We start from the raw sequence: 13,978 nt of genomic DNA on the forward strand, positions 1-13,978 counted from the left end.
CAGGGGGGATTGTTGATGCCCGGTATGGGGGGGATTGTTGAGGCTCTCTCAGTACGTTGATGCTCTTTTGGCGAGATGGGTTACCGGCGCTCTCTCAGCGCAATGCTCGGTATGGGGGAGTTGACGCTCTTTTCCGCGAGTTGACGCTCTTTCCGAGCACTCTGGACCGCACTGGCTCCGGCAAGCTCTCCCTGGCTGTGGCCTCCACGTCGCCCCTTTTCCCGGCGGTGGTCCCCACGTAGCCCTCTGGCTTGCCACTGAACCCCTCTCCACGTCCCTGCTTCGTTCACCAACTCCCGCTCTTCTCGCTCCTCAATTCTGACTTGAGCTCTGTTCTGTTCGTCCTTCCTCTCCATCGACCGGCCCCCGTTTGCCACGAGCTCCATTGTGCTCGCCCTTATATAGTCCGGGTGAGTGGAAAAATAAGACCCCCGATCCATGACCCCTGACCCCGGCAAAGCCGACGTGGTAGGAATCACGAAAGCCTTGCCCTGTCAGCGTGACCCCTGACCCGGCAAAGCATACGTGGTTGAAATCATAGGGGCCTCGCCCTGTCAGCGTGACCTCTGACCCCGGCAAAGCCGACGTGGTAAGAATCACCAAACCCTCGCCCTGTCAGCTCAGCTTCATCCCGCCGAGCTGATGGTGGTGTTTAGCATCGAAGCTCCATCCGCCAGCGCGGCTTCGTCCCGCCCGACGAGCCGATGTGTGTGTGCGTGTGCGTGTGCGTGTGCGTGTGCGTGTGCGTGTGTGTTTCACCGGGGCTTTGTCCGGCCAAACCGATGCGTGTAACCCCCCGAAGCTTCGTCCGCCAGCGCGACTTCGGCCCCGACGGAGCGGACGTGGTAGAAATCACCAGAACGTCGCTTAGACCGCGCGACTTCGGCCCCGACGGAGTGGACGTGGTAGAAATCACCAGAACGTCGCTTAGACAGCGTGACTTCGGCGTTGTCTCTGGGATGAAGGCGATGCCATGTTTGTGGTGTAGCGCTGTTGATGGTAGTGGAAGGAGAAATGCGAAGGTGGTGGGGGTTTGGTTGTGGTTGTTTGGGGGCATTGTGGGTGGTGGTGATTTGGTTGTTGGGGGGATGATTGGTCCAAAATAATATTAGAGAAAAGAAAAACGGCTATCTCAAAGCGTCGTAGCCCGGTGAACACGAATATACCCTCTAAACAACGGTGGGGAACTATCTGCACATAAACTTACCGGCATAACTGATCTAAGGACCTTTTTTTTTTTTTTTTTTTTTTTTTTTTTTTTTTTTTTGTATACCTTGGTCGAGGCTCGTATGAGAGCTAACACACAACTCACAGCAAGGAGGCATGAGACAAGAGGGGTGGGAGTGGAAGGGACAAAACATTGGGGAACAGACACAGGTGAACTGTGGAAGGGAGAGGGATGGGGATGGGACGGGGAACATGGCGAGGAGAAGATGGACATTACAGGGACTTTCAGGAAGGAAAGCAGGAGAATTGAAGGAAGTGGGCATGGGTGGATTATCGGGGTAGAAAAGATCGAGGATTTGGATGGGGGAAGATAAGAGGTGGTGGTGAACAGCTGTTTTGAAAGCCTGGAGGGAAGAATGGGAAAGAATAGAGTGAGGAAGTTTATTCCAAAGGCGGGAAAAAGAGGAATGAAAGAGTGAAGATGAGCAGTGATTCGTGATTTTGGTAGTTTTACCAGAAGGGGGTTGTTGGCGGACCTTGAGCGCCCTGTGGAAATGTGGTTGGGACAAATCGCAGAGAGAGCAGGGGGGGCAAGGCTGGAGAGGAGTCGGTAGAAGACAGAAAGACCACCGACCAACCTGCGGTGATTGAGTGAGAGGCCCAAAGACTCAGCTTCATTGCGGGAGATGCCAATGATCTTAAAAGCCCTGGTTTCGACAGCGTGAAGTCGAGAAAGGTGGGAGGCAGGAGCACCAGCCCAGAGGGGAGAGCAGTACTCCATCAGGCTACGGACAAAAGCTTTGTAAGTAGTCAGGAGCTCAAGAGGGCCGAGGAAGGACTTTGCACGACGGAGGATTCCCAGTCGGCGACTGGCTTTTGAGGCAAGGTTGGAAATGTGACTTTCCCAGGAAAGGTCATGGCAGATAGTGAGACCCAGAAGCTTGAAAGAAAAGACTTCTTCCAGAGGATTGTTGAGAAAGTGGATGGGGGGTTTTGTAAACGGTCCTTTCGAAGAGACATAGTGAGAGTGTGAGATTTGTGTGGATTGAAAGACATGTTCCACGTGTTGGACCAGTTTGTGATTTTATCCAGATCTGCAGTGAGCGAAGAAGCTGCTGCTTGCCGGTCTGAGGGATGACAGATGGTACGGCAGAGGGTGGAGTCATCGGCAAAGAGAAATAGAGGATTTTCCAGAGAGTCCGAGAGATCATTGATGAAAACCAGAAAAAGAACAGGACCCAGAACGCTACCTTGAGGAACTCCAGCCTGCACAGGAAGAGGGGATGAAAGAACTCCATTTAGGGCCACACGTTGACTGCGACAGGAGAGGAAGTCTGCGAGCCATGAGTGGAGATGGCCTTGAATACCATGGGAAGAGAGTTTGGTGAGTAGGGCAGGGTGCCAGACTGTGTCAAAAGCACGTGATATGTCCAGGGATACGGCTCGGATTTCCTGTCTGGCATTGAGGACCTCCATCCATTGATGGGAGAGCAGTAGCAGCATATCCAGGGTAGAGTGACCTGGTCTGAAACCAAATTGATGATTGGAAATCAAGCCATTGGAGAAGAGGAAGGATTTCATGTCTGAAGCAATGATGGATTCCATAACCTTGCTGATGATTGGGAGAAGGCTGATTGGTCTGTAGTTACAGGGATCTGTTTTTGCACCTTTTTTATGCAGGGCAGTGATGTTAGCAGATTTCCAAGCAGATGGCAGATGACCTTGGGAAAATGAGAGGGTGAATAGAACAGAGAGAGGGTGAGCAAGAGCAGAAGAGCAGGCTTTGAGGACACGTGGGCTGATGCCGTCTGGACCGGTTGCAGAATCTGACTCGAGGTTTGAAAGCAAGCTCTCCACCTTGTCAGGAGAAAAGGATACAGAGTCCAGGGACAGTTGGGTGCGACTGGGTAAAGTGGGTAGAGATAGTGATGGGTTTGGGACACAAGATTTAGCTGCAAACACCGATGTTGTGGTGTGACCTTTCTGGTGTTGTGTGACCTTTCTGGTGTTGTGCAAATTTCCACAGCCGTAACACTACGTTAAGAGCACGCTGGCATACGTCGTCCTACGCTAAGTACGTCGATAAATTTTCAGCATGTTGAAAATTTCTCAATGTACTCTGCGTATGACACACGTTCCGCATACGCTGGCCATAAGTTGTAGGCACGTTACGCGATCGTCGACACACGTTACTTGTACATTGCTCATAAGTCGAAACACGTCGAGGTAATGGTTAGCGTCAGTGTTCCAGACTCTCTGTTTTTTTTTAATTATTTTTTTTTTGTTCGGTATGACGGTGATGTTGACACTTCGATTTCTAGTGCGGTTATGATTTATATCATTGAGCGGCAGCCTATTAATTATATGATATTTATTACCGCACTAGAAATCGAAGTGTCAACATCACCGTCATACCGAAGAAAAAAAAAAAAAACAGGGAGTCTGGAACACTGACGCTAACCATTACCTTGACGTGTTTCGACTTATGAGTAACTTACAAGTAACGTGTGTCAACGATCGCGTAACGCGCCTACAACATGTTACTCATAGGTAAGAAATAAGTTTCGGGTACGCTAAACATTACCTCGACGTGTTTCGACTTATGAGTAACTTACAAGTGACGTGTGTCAACGATCGCGTAACGTGCCTACAACTTATGGTCAGCGTTATGCGGAACGTGTGAGTCATACGCTGTCATACGTCAAAATTTCAAGCATGGAAAATTTGTCTAACAGCTTGGCATACTACGACTTATGCCAGCGTACTATGACGTATGCCAGCGTGCTCTTAACGTATACAAACTTACCCATAACGTATTCGACGTGTGCCAGCGTTTTAGCCAAATTTTTCATACTTCAGGCATACGCTGGCTAAATCGTCAAGGTGTGACAGGGCCTTTAGACATAGCAGATCACAAATCAATCAATCAAGCTTCTCAATCTCTCTCTTGCTTTTTCATTCACAATTGTTATCTTTTCTAATTCTCTACTCTCTTGAAGGTGTGTGCCTCCATTTCTGTCTTTCACTTTCCTTCTTCCACTTCTTTCAAATTTCTGCATTTTGTCTGTACCTAGGTGTTTCTTCTACTCGCTCACTCTGGATACCTCAAATTGGGCACTAATCAGTGCGAACCTTTCCTTGCACATTACACTTCATTTTGTCATGGTTTCTGCACTGTTTTAAGGTTAAATAAATCCCGTGTGATTGGATACTTATTCTGACACTTTGGAAAAACGAAAATAATCATTACGTAATGTAATCCTCCTTTTGGGTACAGAGAAAGACAGCTTGAGTAGAAAACAGGCACATTACACTTCACACACAATGGGAACAGTGTTGGTGTGCCACACTTGATGGAAACAAAATGGCCTCCAATTGCAAATTGCATGACTAGCTATATATATTGTTGCGAATTTGCGCCCGTCGGCGTGCGATCGGCCGCTCAACTCGAATGGCGGCCGCCTCGCCCACCGGAATGGACAATTCAGTCCTGACCCTCTCGGAACAACGCCGGGAGCTAGTCACAGGTGGGGGTTTAACCTTACCACAATCGTGCCAATTGCCCACCCGCGCAGGATAGGGTTGCTCGCCAAATTTGATCTCCCTAAGTACCTGCGCGAATGGTCGACCGGGTGATCGTACCACGCCACAGGCCGACTCCGGACACGAACCGCTTAAGCGGTCCGTTCCGTGCTACAGTGATAACCGAGCGGTGTTATCCTCGGCCTTGACGGTTCCGATTAATTATCCGGGTTCTCGAAACCCGCTACGAGCCTCTTACGTGAAGCAGGATGGAGGGTCAATAAAAGGAAAGGAGACGAAGCGAAGCGGCAACAATTACACAAGCACGTTTAATTGCACACGCAGACCAGCACGGAAGGCACGTATTTACAGTCACAATAGTCATGTACAATAAAGCAAAAGCAAGAGTTAAAACCGAATACGCGTACACACGGCAACACTTAAAACAATACTACTTTAAGGACAGGCGCCACCCACAGTCATTTACACAAACCCAAAGAAAAGAAAGGACTTCCCTTGGTGCGGCCGTCGAGTCCTCCTCCCACGACCTCCACTCCGAGCTCCGTCTCCTTCGCCGTCCTCCACTGCCGACTCGACCAGACTCGACGACGACACAGCTCGACTTCAACGAGCTCCTCCGGCTCCGCGAGTTCCACGAGCTCCACACCGACGCAGAGACACTCGACCACGACGACACAGCTCTGCGATGACCCAACATCGACTTCAGACGGAGGCGAGTTCCACGAGTCGGGGAGAGAGCGAGACCTCAAGCCACCCCACTGGGACAAGGGAATAACCAACCAACAACCACACGTAGACGAGCGAAGCGGAAGAGGAGGAGGAAGCGAGTGGAGGAAGAGGGAGAGAACTCGCCCCACCCGTGTCTGTCTTTTATAGCGCGGGGCTCCGCCCTTCGCTCTGCCCCGTTTTCGGCTTCACCCTCCTTCGAGAGGGTTCTCAAAAAGGGGCGTTCCCTCACCCTGACCGCCTCACGCTGTCCATCCACCAATCGACGGGGATCTGCACCTTCCCCCCTTCCCTCACACCAAGCGCGGGGAAGAATGGCTGGAAAAGCCCACCAGCATCGTTGGCGGTTTTTGTTTGTTTGAAATAAAAGATAGAGAAAGAAAAACGACTAACTGGAGGATCGCAGCCCGAATGGATCACATAAATTCCCTCTATACAACAGGTTTGGGCTAACTACACATGTACCGATCGAGATATCTCACCTGAGGGCCCTTTATGGTGTAATGCGAATTTCCACAGCCGTAAAACATGTATATGTATGTATATATATATATATATATATATATATATATATATATATATATATATATATATATAGATATATATAGATATATATATATATATATATATATATATATATATATATATACATACATACACAGTGGAAACCCTCATGTGGACGAACCGGGTAAGCGGACCACCTCTCATCTGGGCCACTTTTTCTCCAGTCCCTTCAGAAATTCCTATCTATTTCGTACATTGACTGATCGGCTAAGGGGACCACCCCTGGTTCGTGCCACGGACCACCATATTACCACTCCCTTGAAGCAGATTTTAACTCTCAAGCGGACCAGTGTCAATTATTGTTTTTGTTCGGTGTCAAGGGACATTGTTCCCTTGAGTAATCCGAGCATATACAAAGCTCTTTGGCTGGACAAGCGCAACTAATTGCAAACAAACCGTTCCAAAAAGACATTCTCCAGATGATCACAAGATCATGAAATGAATTTGGAAACAATTACTCTTTACACAATGAAATCGTGGGATTTTGGATCAGAATTTCAGTCACCAATAGGAAACCAGCCTCTGCTGCCTTGGCTCTATAAGTTCCGTGCTCCACGCTCAGATTTCCATTCGCTTCTTTCCACGACTGCCATGGCTCAAAAAACTTCCAACAAAGAGTTGACGCTGGATGAGAAGGTCAAGATCGTACAGAGTGACAAAATAAAGTCTCAGCGTAACCTCGCAGTTGAGTACGGTGTCAGCAAGTCACAAGTTCAGCGCATCTTGAAGAGAAAAGACGAAATCATGACAGCATACGAAGAAAATGTTCCAATCAGAAAAACGCTTCAACGTTCAAGAAAATCAGCAGATCGACAAAATGACATGGTCGTGGTTCAGTCGCGTTCGAGCATTGAATTGTGCTGTCAGCGGTCCGGTGATTGACTGTATGGTGAAAGCAAGGCAGCATCTTCTGTCCAAGAATCTCGGGCATTTACTGGACACCGTCGACAAACTACAGAATGGTATCGCTGAATCTGACTCGTCATCCGTGAGGCAGCGCACCCTGGACTCTTGTTTTTTTTTTTGTTTTTTTTTTCAACGTTGCACAATAATAATCAAAATTACTGTTTCCGTGAATAATCCAAAAGACTTTCTGTGAATAATTGGTTCACGAGCGCCAGCCAGAGTGACCACTATATTCGTTATGTCTGTGTGTCTGTATGTATGTTTGTCTGTCTGTCCAGAGCACAACTTTGTGGGATGTTATCCGATTTGGATGAAACTTGAATATGATGTTGATATCAATGCCTAGTTTTGTCTTCCTGGCGATGGGCGTCCCATACCCATTGTGGGCAGAGCCACGCCCACTTGTAATTTTTTTTTTCTCATATTTTTTTCTCTTTTTTTAAATCGAAATTCCCACTCGAGAAATTGTGCGCATTGGCCATATGTACAACATATAAAAAAAATTCAGTTTGATTCGGTCAATTTTGAGGGAGAAGATAGGTTTTTAAGAAATGGGCGGTGACAGATAGTTGGGTAGCAGCTAAGATTGCCCATTGTGGGCGGAGCCACGCCCACTTATAATTTTTGTTTTTTGGTTCATGAGCGCCAGCCAGAGTGACTACTATATTCGTTGTGTCTGTCTGCCTGTCTGTGTGTCTGTCTGTCCAGAGCATAACTCCGTGGACTTTGATCTGATCTTGACGAAACTTTGTTTTGTGTTCAATATCAATGTCTAGTCAAAATTAGTTTCTGTCTGTCTGTTTCTGTGAATAAAGTACAGTACGTGAATGTGAAATATGATGTGAAATCCTGTACAAACAGTTGTTCCACTTAAGTTATTCAATTTAGGAAATAAATGTATTGTTACCAATTTGCCGGTTCGGCCAACCAGGCGCGACCGCTTCAGCCCAATCGCAGTCGCGCGTCCGCCGAAAACCGGAATTCAGTCGTAGCTTCCTGGACAACTCCGGAAGCCTGCTACGGATGCCTTAACGCATCATAAACTGTCAATATTCTGTCCACGCGGTACAGGGTTAATCGCCGAATCTCGATATACCTAATTATCCATGCAGACAGAAGTACCGAGAATTTATACCTCGACGGAACTTGTACGGAAACGAGCCGCGAAGCGCGCTCACTCCGTGTGCAATGTCGAGCGGTTTTAATCGCCAAGCTCCGTCGGACCAATTACCACTTTAATTTGGCTTTAATAGCCAGCTAATTTCCCCAACGCGCCGTGGCAGTCAATGGAAAGAAAATGATGCAACGAGCAGATGTACATTCAAACAATGGGGCATTTATTATACAGGCACATAAGCAGTCAATGGGGTGATTGGGGACATGACATGGGCAAAAGCTTACAGCCGATGTGTATCGTTTTATATACAGGCACGTACTTAATTCAGTTCTACTTAACCAGACAAGGTGCCACAGAACACTTTCATACAAAACCCCCAGAAAAGAACAGGGCTCGTGAGCCTTTATTTCCACTTGGAGCGTGGATGACTGGAGGCTCACAAGAGGCCGGGCAGGTTACCTTGCCGCCCCTTGTGATGGCTCGAAGGTCCTCGGGTCACTGACCCCTGCTGTCCCTTGCTTGGCCCTCGTGTCGCTCGCGCCGGTCGCTTGAGCGGTCGGGCGGCTTGAGTAGCTTGGCGAGCGGCTTGCTCGGTTCTCCCTGGTTGTCCGGCCTTCACTGCGGCCTGGGCGGCGATGCGCTCGGAGGAGTGAACAGGTCTTTGCTCTTTTTAGAGTTGATGCCCTTTTATGACCCGTCCACTGCCTCAGCACCGCTCGACCGACTCGAGGCTGTTTGCCCGGACCGCGACGCAGCTTGCTCGACTCCGGCTGTTCGACGCGATGACTGCAGACGCCAGACAGTGACGAATATCCTTGGGAGTGATGAATATCTCCTCGATCGGCGCGCATACACACCTTGCCCGACACTCGACTTTCCAAGGGCTGCCCGTCTCCCGAATCTGCCGAATCCGCGCTGCCGCTCGTCTCCCGAATCAGCCTCCGAATAAGCGATGAATCTCCGAAGTCAGCCTCAAACTCGTTCGAGCTCCTTCCTTATATTGGCCCGAGGCGAGCTGTTCTTTGATCTCTCAACCCGAGGCCAGGCTCCGCCCACTTTTCACCTCCGACCTCTCACCCCTGTTGAGCCTCTTGGGAAACCCCAAGTCTGACGTCACCCGTGGGTTTCTTTCGGGGAAGACCTCCTTTTGATCCGCTTGTGCAAATTAGCCACTCCGTGGCTGTTTGCACACGGTCGGTATAATGTGGCTTTTACTGTTGCACAGCGTGTCCGCAACCAACGGCATTTTGCAGCTGTCGTGAGGAGGATGTGATGGTGTTTCTGTTGTTCGGGGATGTTTGTTGAAATCAAAGATAGAAAAGAATAACGCTACCTCAAGATTCACAGCCCGGCACACGAATAAATCCCTTTACACATTGGTGGGGAAATCCTAACCTGAAACACTTACTTATCGAAATAACTGATCTTCGGGGAACCTGAATGGTGTTTGTGAATTTCCAAAACCGCAACACTACCCCCTCCCCCTTTTACAGACTCGTCCCGAGTCGTCAAATTTTCGTGTGCCTTCATGTGTAAGATCTCCCCTAATACGTTTTACCTTCAGATCCCTGAGTGCGACATTTGGTGTATCCGTGTCCCAAAAATAAATAATCTATGGGCTGTGCAACTACCTAAACAAACTCACTCATTCAGACGACTTATCTACATTGCCGGCGCTACGACAAACATGCAGGGGGAGCAAAACTCATTGACAATTTTACACTAAACCATGGCCCAGGACTGATGGACTCTGTAGGGAAAAACGCATAGCAATGTCAACAGTTATTCAGGTGGGTGAGTGCTCAGCAGCTTGAAGGCAAGACGTCTTCGGGGCCGTGTTCAAAACGGCCCCCTTCTGGTACGTTCTTCCTTCTTTTTGTTTGTTTCTTTAGCTGCTGAAGGCAACTCACCCCAACCCGGCGGCGATGCGCCATCCCACAGGCCATTTACGAAGCGGGGAGCCAGGCTGCCAAAATGCAGTCTCTGGCTCATGAAATGAATGCAGTGGAGCAGTGAACACAAGTACAGGGAGGTAGCCGGCTGCCCATTGCAGTCCCTGGCTCCTCCCTGTGATTAACTGGATGGACATGGACGCAAGCAAAACACATTGGGCGACGGGGCTGCCTGCAGGGCAGTCCCCGCAACTTGCGCGATGATCCTGGCGCACATGGTGATGGATGGACACGGGCAAACGCAACCAAGGGTAGCAGGCATGGGGTCATGGCAGAGGCAGGCAGACAAGGCATGGCAATGCAAGGTGGGAACAGGCTGCTGTGTCACAAACAGGCCGGCATGTGAAGCTGGCCGGCCTCTCTCGTTCTGGGAGGGAGTGCGGTGGTGCGGGCCGCTCCGAAGGCGGGCTCGGACCTAGCCTACGGTCTCCCCCCAACCTATCGCTTTTGCCTGTCTCTGTCCATACCCACTCCCTTAATTTGCACAACAAAACCAAAATTAGCCCCATATTATTTATTTTATTCTTTAATTTTTTTCCTTTTTATTTTTCCTCTATAAATTGTCTCCCTAACCCCCTTTATCGTCTCTGTCTGGCTAACCTAGGGTCATCCTAACCTACACCCAACCCCTACGTTCCCTGTTTGCAGGGGAATAGGGAAGAAACAGGCATCCTGCCTTGAGCCCAACAAAGCCTCAGAACGGCCTCCCTCAGATCTGAGCGATCTTTCACCACGGTAAGTCCAGCGGCCTACCGAGAGCGAAGGGGTGGATGGTGCGAAGGGGTACATTTCCCTATCTATCCTAACATTTATTAATCCTTAAACTACCCTGGGGCTTTCCAAATGTGCCTGTCACTTAAACTATTGGTTCTACCAACCAAGATTCCCGTCGCCTGTGTTGGTGTCCTTACAAATTTGGGCCTTGCCCTCAAATTTCCCCTCGTGCACTTGCACGGTTTCATGGCTGGGCAGCGTGGCTCACTTGGCAGGAACTACCCTCTGCCGAATCTCCAACCATGGCTCCCCTGGGCCCTGAGGCTGTCTCCGAGCCTACCAGCTCCCTAAGATCTGTGGAGTGCCCTCCATGGCTACTCCCCCTCGACGCTCACATGGCAGGCTGGCGCCACGGGCCCCTTTTCCCCGGGTGCCCGTTCCCACGACACTGCCCTTGCGGCCATTGGCACTACGGGCCCCGCTTCATGCGGGCCCACCCATGCCCACTACGCTATCCCGGCCCCTCTTGGGCCCTTGGCCTACCGCGGCCGACTAGTCCGGTGCCCACTAAGTGATACTCACCGTTCGCAGCCACGCTCCCAGCCCGTCAACAGGACTCCTGCACCCCTCCAAACGGGTTCCGGGTCTACACTCGCACCAACAGCAAAACGACCTGCATTTTGTCAATTTGGCTAACGCACTAACTAACATTACTCTGACCCCGGGGTCCCTTGGGTGGGAATCACTCCTCCCCTCAATCACTCATCGCACCATGCATTCCACATTCACCCCATTCACACAGGCCCACTGGCCCTCACTCATTCAACATGTTTCCTTTCAATTCATTCCATTTCATCGCTCACATCACTGAACACTGCTATTCCACTAACTAAATCCCCTAACTATCTCGTGCTTCCTCGTCGTCCCTTACAATATAGCACATCCTTTCAACACTACGGAGCTAAACTACGTCCCCACTACACATTCCATGTCTGTCCTTGTCTCCAAAATCCAAAAATCCCATTGTCTAATCTAACCTAACATTCCCACTAACTAACCATTCCACGGGCCCCATGAGGGACAACCCATGTCCCCGTGAAGCCGGTCTAACTATCACAAACCCATCCTTCCTGTGTTCAAAGGCAAGGGGGTCTCCTACCCCCTGCCTGGGATCGTGTACTGGAAACGAGGCTTTTCTCTTTCCTCTACACCACCATGGTGGAGGTTTACGGCACGCCCGTTCGTCCTTCTGGGCGTTACCAACGTCCCTTCCAAGGGCCGATACGTGCGGCCATGACGTCACCCTGCCAATCTGAAACATCACTCGCTCGCGGGGAATTCCCCACGCGGGATGTGCGCCGTTTGTCCGGCATTCGTGCCGCGAGATTCCCGCTGATGACGTCACCCGCGCACCGAGCCTGCAGCCGGCGCGCACGTTTCATCCCTGGAACCCGCTCCGCGCATTCCGCAGACAGAACTCACGGTATGCAGCATGTGATGCCCCAAACACGCGCCCCCGTATTCCAAATTCACCTAACAACACTCGCCGCCATTTTAACCATCTGCGCGACGGTCTTTTCCGATATGCGGGACGTTCCCGCGCCGGCTTATCTTTGAACTGGCCGGCTCTTTCTTCCTTTGTCTCACCAGGGAAGCTCGCTCCCTCTCCCGATATGGCTTGCCTCCTGCTCGCTGCACCAATTGTCGAGATCGAGTTCTGTCCACACCGATCTTCGGTAAAGAAGAGTTTATTACACATCAAACCTATGTTCATATGGAGAGTGGCTAGGAACGTACAATAATTCGCATAGACCAACTCTGAAAAGCTCAGCTTCAGCTCTGTTTATATACATTTTTACTCTGACCCCTGTGTGACTGTTTGCGTGCAAATGTTAAGCAAGACTAAACTTGTGGTACACCCATTTACTATTTCAAGCCCCTGTGGTGAATAGTTCAAAGAAAGGTCGCCCCTTGTTCCCAGCTTATTTTCCACCAGCTTGACGTTCTCCCGCGCTCAGTGGTCACCACCCACATGTTGTTGTGCCCTAAGGGCTGGGAAGCCCAGCTGTGTGACATTTCACGAGCAATCCCTTTATCTGATCAGAGAAAACAAGATTATCTATTCCACATTTCTATTATGCAACACTGGGAAAACATTGATGACTTGTAAAACACATACAGTGTCCCCACATTCCCCCCTGTTGTAACTTTGGATGTGTAAAAGTAGACAATGTGTAAAAGTAGCAAAGCAGCGGCACTGTATGCAAAGAGAGAAAAAAAACATTTCGCAAAACCGGGTAGTCGTGAATCGGCAGGACAGCAGACAGCGGCCTCTTTCCAGGAGGAGCTCACTCTTCAACAACTCCAAGTGGCTCCATATCGGTCAGGGGCTCCCCCTGCACCCCATTAACCCGTCAACAGGCCCCAGCCTATCCCCGCAACTTGCGATAGGTCCAGCCCACCACCACCCCTAAACTTATCAAGCGTAGCAGTAAATGGATAATATTTACAAAGTATTTTTTCCCATCCTCTTCATTGGCACAAACAATTGGATACACTCATCCAATGTGAGTTTGGGCAGTGGGTCAACAATCACATCAGGTACACGATACATTTCATCGGTTTCTAAGCGTGCGGGTGGGGTGTACAATGCTGGAGCGGGAGGTGTAATTATAGGCGGAGGTGGTGGCGGCAGCGTAGTCACAGGAGAGTTCACCAGAACCATCTCCGTCTGCACTGGTTGGGCGCTGGGCGTCGTCGTCCATCCTGAAAAAACACTTTCCAATGGCCTTTTTCGCAATTAGTTTAAAGAGCATCAATAATTTGAATGCCGCCACGATGATTACCAGGAGTGTTATTAAGAACCTTAAAATAGTTCCTCCCCAACCCCCAAATAGTGCCTTTAACCAGCTACCTATACTATCACCATTTCCCGCATAATGACTGTATTTGCTCGCCTCCTTACTTATGTTATCGGCTAAGTTAGCTATCTGCTTTGAATTATCTGGAATGTTGGTTCAACAGTCTGTGCCAATTACAGCGCATGTTCCTCCCTCCTTTGCTAATAGCATATCTAATGCCATTCGGTTTTGCATGGTGGTTGTCCTTATTGCTACCATTTCCGCATTTATTTTGCCCAATCCTTCTGCTGTATCATTGGCCAATTTCTCAATTGATGATGCCATGCTGATCAGCTCCCTTCTTGCAATGAGCGCCGAATATGGTGGGAATATTGCCATTCCTGCAAATTTTGCGTCGGTAATGCTGCGCCTTTCCCTTACTGTGGTAA

At 49.6% G+C, this 13,978-nt stretch overlaps 1 protein-coding gene and 1 long non-coding RNA gene across 6 annotated transcripts in view; one reads left to right on the forward strand and one right to left on the reverse strand.

The window, feature by feature from the left end:
- Positions 1–13,978, forward strand: part of LOC147023483 (uncharacterized) — a 134,211-nt gene that overhangs the window by 34,980 nt on the left and 85,253 nt on the right. The gene's annotated exons all lie outside the window — the stretch shown is intronic.
- Positions 1–13,978, reverse strand: part of LOC147023484 (uncharacterized) — a 32,747-nt gene that overhangs the window by 10,261 nt on the left and 8,508 nt on the right. The window lies entirely within an intron of this gene.

This window comes from Eptatretus burgeri, chromosome 7 (assembly GCF_056783735.1).
Source record: "Eptatretus burgeri isolate ZD-2024b chromosome 7, Ebu_testis_v1, whole genome shotgun sequence".
Classification (NCBI taxonomy): domain Eukaryota; kingdom Metazoa; phylum Chordata; class Myxini; order Myxiniformes; family Myxinidae; genus Eptatretus; species Eptatretus burgeri.